This window comes from Arachis duranensis, chromosome 2 (genome assembly GCF_000817695.3).
Source record: "Arachis duranensis cultivar V14167 chromosome 2, aradu.V14167.gnm2.J7QH, whole genome shotgun sequence".
In the NCBI taxonomy this organism is placed as follows: Eukaryota; Viridiplantae; Streptophyta; class Magnoliopsida; order Fabales; family Fabaceae; genus Arachis; species Arachis duranensis.
In genome coordinates, this window is record NC_029773.3 from 31,576,172 (window position 1) to 31,581,631 (window position 5,460).

A 5,460-nucleotide genomic window follows, 5' to 3' on the forward strand; every position below is an offset into this window, starting at 1 on the left:
TGGTGTATGTTTGGGCTGAGATTGATCTATCCACGAGCTGAGGCTTCTCTTGGAGTTGAACGCCAAGTTATAACGCGTTTTGGGCGTTCAACTCCGGGTTGTGACGTGTTTCTGGCGTTTAACTCCAGACAGCAGCATGTACTTGGCGTTGAGCGCCACTTTACGTCGTCAATTCCCGAATAAAGTATGGACTATTATATATTGCTGGAAAGCTCTGGATGTCTACTTTCCAACGCCGTTGAGAGCGCGCCATTGGGAGTTCTGTAGCTCCAGAAAATCCATTTTGAGTGCAGGGAGGTCAGATTCCAACAGCATCAGTAGTCCTTTTGTCAGCCTTTTTCAGAGTTTTGCTCAAGTCCCTCAATTTACGCCAGAAATTACTTGAAATCACAGAGAAACACACAAACTTATAGTAAAGTCCAGAAATGTGAATTTAACATAAAAACAAATGAAAACATCCCTAAAAGTAGCTTGAACTTACTAAAAACTACCTAAAAACAATGCCAAAAAGCGTATAAATTATCCGCTCATCACATACACGGGAGTTGGTCATTGCCAAACACCCATGCGCCAGTGGACATGGTCTACATACGCAACATAGTTACATTTACGCTCATGCGCATGTCATATGTACGCGCCGAGCTCTTTGCCCAAATTTCTCGTGTATGCGACTATGTCAATTTTCATACTCATGCATAGATTTAGTTTCAAGGATTACTTTTGCTCTTCATCTCATGAATTTAAATATATCGGAAGAATAATTCTCATTCTACATGAATTCTTGTTAATTCTTGAAAAAGTTATCTCACTTGAATACTAGCATGGCAGTAAATTTCTCCTAAATTACTAATTACTTGGACTTAATGGGATACGTGACATATAATCCTCTTATATTTGGGTAATTAGGGTTTTGTGGCTAATAAACTAGAATTGAATCTATCCCGCTAATCTATATTAAGTGACTAAGGAATTGGTAGTTGATTAGGTTAGAGGGGACTAAATCACTAAAGAATTAGGGTTTAGTCAATTACAGTGGTTCATGAAATGAATCTTGTATGATTAAAATAGTTGATAAGAAAACTTAATCCGAAGGAATAAATAACTCCAAAACCTTAACTATCTTTTCACATACCTTTCACATCAATTCTACTATTTGCCTATCTCACTCTAATGCTTTTGAACCTTAAAACACCATTCTCTTCCTGTCTGACTAAGTGATTCGTTCGACTATTGTTGCTCAGTCTATCAATCCTCATAGGATCGACCCTTATTCACCTAATGTATTACTTGATATGACCCGGTGCACTTGCTGGTTAGTTTGTGGACTTTGAATTCTGCACCAAATTTGTTTAGCTAGAATTGAAGAGCTTGTCAAGAGCTTCGCGTGGCTACAAACGGTTTATCATTCGGAGCTCCAAAGCTCAAGATATAAGCAAAAAAAGAAGAAGATGAATAGTGTTTGTTGGGGTTTCACTCTTCTGCCTATACCAGCGCCCCTTTCTTTGTTTGGGAGTGAAATGAGGCTAAAATGCTCATTTAATGAGCCCATATATGTTGGCCTTAGGTCCAACTTAGGCCCGATCCAATTCGTTAGTGTTTTTGGCCTGTTTGGCCCATATTTGAGCCAAACCTTTAGAATTAGCGCCCCAGTTTTGGCTTTAATTGTTTTCCTAAGTTTTTCTATAGTTTTTGTTACTCTCATGCAGTAATGGACAGACTTAAGCCGGTACTGCCGGCTAATTTATCGGTACGCATTTTTACGTAATTTTCTGTAGAAAATTATATTTTCTTACTCAGAAAAATCAATTGAGTCCAAATATCATATTTAAAATTTCAAATTAACATTTCTAAAATTTGAACCTATTTTGGACAATTTAATTATTATTTTATTTTAATTAACTTGTTAACTAAAATCCGGTTCTTACATAAACCATGAAAATTTTACATAATTAACATGCTTAGCTTCTTGGTGTAGTAGTTTATCATACACTTGAAGCTTGATGATATAATGAAAAATCTCTAATACTATTGGTGGAGAGGACTAAATATAGGACACAAAAGGAGTAGCTGAACTGAAATATATCGTTGTTTGTACTTTCTCTCAGTTCTTAATAATTTTCATTGTCATTCAATTTACAAAGTAGTAGAAAATATATAATTCTTTATAAGTGCTTGGAGTTCACTTGCAAAATCTTAAAAAGTACAATTATAAAGCCATTCGAATTTAAATTTCTAGCTTATTCAAATTTAACAAAAATTTATTATTGTTTTGAGTAATTACTCAAATTAGTTTTTGAGGATTTTAAAAGTGGATATTTTAGTCCTCAGGAAAACATAATACATAGATTAATCCCTTAGGATTTTCTCTGGCAAACAAATGAGTCCTCAGTCTAGCTTTCAGCATGACTCATCAACAGAGACTACTGAGTTGGCACGTTCAATCGCACACATGGCATTTAAGTGTCCACGTGTGTGAGAAGGACTAAATAGTCTCTGCACATTAGTGAAGAATGACGTCGTTTTGTGGTCCTCTCCCAAACTTCTCGTTGCAAATAAATTTAAAATTCTTCATTCCTGAAGCTGTATTTGTAAACCCTAACTTATCATAAGCTCCATTGTAAACCCTATTTTAGCTGCAATGGCGACAACCAAAGGAAGCTCTTCTTCATGGAATCGCGGAGGAGGAAGACATGGTGGATCTAGTGGTAGTGGTATCAAACACGCTAAAAACAGCAAATTAAAAAAAGTTCAATTTCCAAAAGGGCAACACCCGAAATGCCTGTGTAATTTGTATGCAATAATCTCCATTTCAAGAACTCCTGGGAATCCAGGTAGACTTTTTCTTAGATGCCCACTATATAAGGTAATCAATTATAGGGATTCTACTAATATACCTTCTACCATGAATTGTAATGAATAATGTGGTTGTGTGATGAGCAAAAATAGTTGCCGCATTGCAAGTTCTTTGCATGGGTTGACCGATTTTTTTTTCATCAATTTTAATTATCATTGCTTGGAGCAATGGATGTTTTGAGACTACTGGTCATGTTTTACACATTTTTGCTGCTAACACTACTGCTTTGGAGCATAAAGTGATGGAGTTGTAGGGTAGAGTTGATGTGTTAGAAATTTATAAAAATGTAGTCCCAGAGATTGAGTGCAAGACGAAATGTTTCAATGTGATGTCAAGGTTTCAATGACATTTGCATTTTATTTTCTTTGTGAATTGAATCAAGATTAGACGAAACAAAATATTTACAACATATTAGTGTTTATAATTCTGTTGATGACCATTATAAGATTGTTACACAATCATAAGTATCTAAAATATTATTCAAACATAATTGCTTTAACAGATATGTCCTTAGTAGAAGCTGAAAACTAATTTTTAAAATTCTATTAATTTCCTTTGGTTCACAAACAAGACTTCTTTAACTTTATTATACTTCTTGGAAAAAGCTCCCCTACCAACACGTCACAATCATATTTCTAAGAGTATTTAATAGTTTCTTATACCAGCACAATCACAAAAGTAGGGTTGTATGTTATTTGGCAAATTAAAAACATAATACCAAAGCAATTGATAAAAAAACAGAAGTGGTGCTTTCATAGATTTGTTCCCTAGACTTTAGTTTATAAATTCATATACACATTGGATGTGATATAGCAAACTCTAAAGATACTAATAGAGAATTAACAAAAAAAAAACAACAACAATACTTGCAATACTAAATATGTTGCTCTAGCAACTTTAAAACATAGTAGCCACTTAAACCAAAGACAACATTCATGCATACACCAGTTTAAACATGATTCAAAAACAAAAGAGAGTTTTGTCCGGAACAATCTTTCATCTAATAGAGCATTAACAGTATTTCAAGTTTTCTCTATAACCAAAAAAAGATTAAACTAAGACATCAAAATAGCCTAATCATTTGTCCTTAGTTTGCAGTTCTTCATCACTTCTTCCTATACATTTTCATTATTTCTTCCTCGGATGCTTGAAACAAGGATTTGGGATAAATTGGAACATCCTTGATGCAGTCCTCTTACTTGCAGCTGCAATAGCTTCTACTAAGACCCTGTGAGTGGTTCCAGGTGGCAGAATCAGAGGTGGTGTGCTAGAATGGATTGTTACAGGATGAAGAGGCCTAATGATAAGTTTTTTGGCCCTTACACTTGGTGGATTAGATGTTCCATACTTACATGCAATAACTTAACATAATGTAGTTGGGAAAGTATTATACAATGATTAAACAAAGTCATGTTAGCATAACTATTAGCCTAGCAGCACAATGTGAATACTAAGTAACCGTTTTACTCATGACAATAGTCATAAAACCATATGAATTTGTTGCTACCTGAGTTAGAATGGGATGCTCAACCACAGTCTAAAATAGAAAAAATACATACACAAAATAGTCCTTCAGCTATTTTAAAAATGATAATATAGTCCCCATAGATTTTTAAAATACCCAATGTAGTCCATATGGAGTATCACTAAATCCTATTTATTCCCTTCAAGAGATATGTAACAATATGTTTGGTCGTGGTTACAACCTGCACTTAGGGTGCTGACTAAGAGATATGGATCTCTTCTACTAGTTGGATTGGGGTTCCAAAATTTTCTCCAACCTTTGTCATTCTTTTGTTTGGATTAGTTGGTCTTCTAGTTGTTGCTGCTGGAAGACACTTACAAATCTTGAAATTGTAACCAGTCTTTCTGCACTTGCTACATGCAGCCCGAAATGTTTTCTTAGCCTTGTTGTCATTGGTTCTACTAGCTTCTTTCTTAGATTGATATTTTCTCCTCCTCTTTACTGATCTACCTATTGGCCTCTTTATCTTTGGAGGAATTGGATTCAAGTAATTTGTTTTCTTCCAATACTCCTCAGAGTTAACAGGTCAGATATAGTGTTGGTATGTTGCTAAAGTTGTTCCACTCTTCAGAAGTGGACGTACATATGTTTTAGGTCTATCACCCTGTTTACAAGAATTTAGAGAAATATATAGCTTGTTGAACAATGGAGGAGATTGAGGCATCGATGTCACATTTAGTATGGTGGAGCTCCCTGGGTTACTCCTATAGATCTCACACAAATAATCTCTCAACTTACTGTATTGTGCTCTCTCATTGCCGATCACACACTCTCTTGCTTCTTTGAAGGCCATATACACCATCTTTCCATTAATGACAACATTATAGTCAATTTTGATATGCTCATAAGCCTCACTTAATGTAACGTGAGGCTAAGTTCGAAGCCTCTTCTCCAACTTATTGGCTACCCACTTCTGATCAGTCATATTGCTGCCAAATTCTCTGGCACGGGTATGTTGAGAAATATAAGTCTTGATTTGGTAACTCTTCAATTGATTATTCCATGCACAATAAAGTAGCCATAGACAAGGATTAAGTTTGATAGTACCAGCAGCCTTAGCAGTAACAATTTTCACAAAATC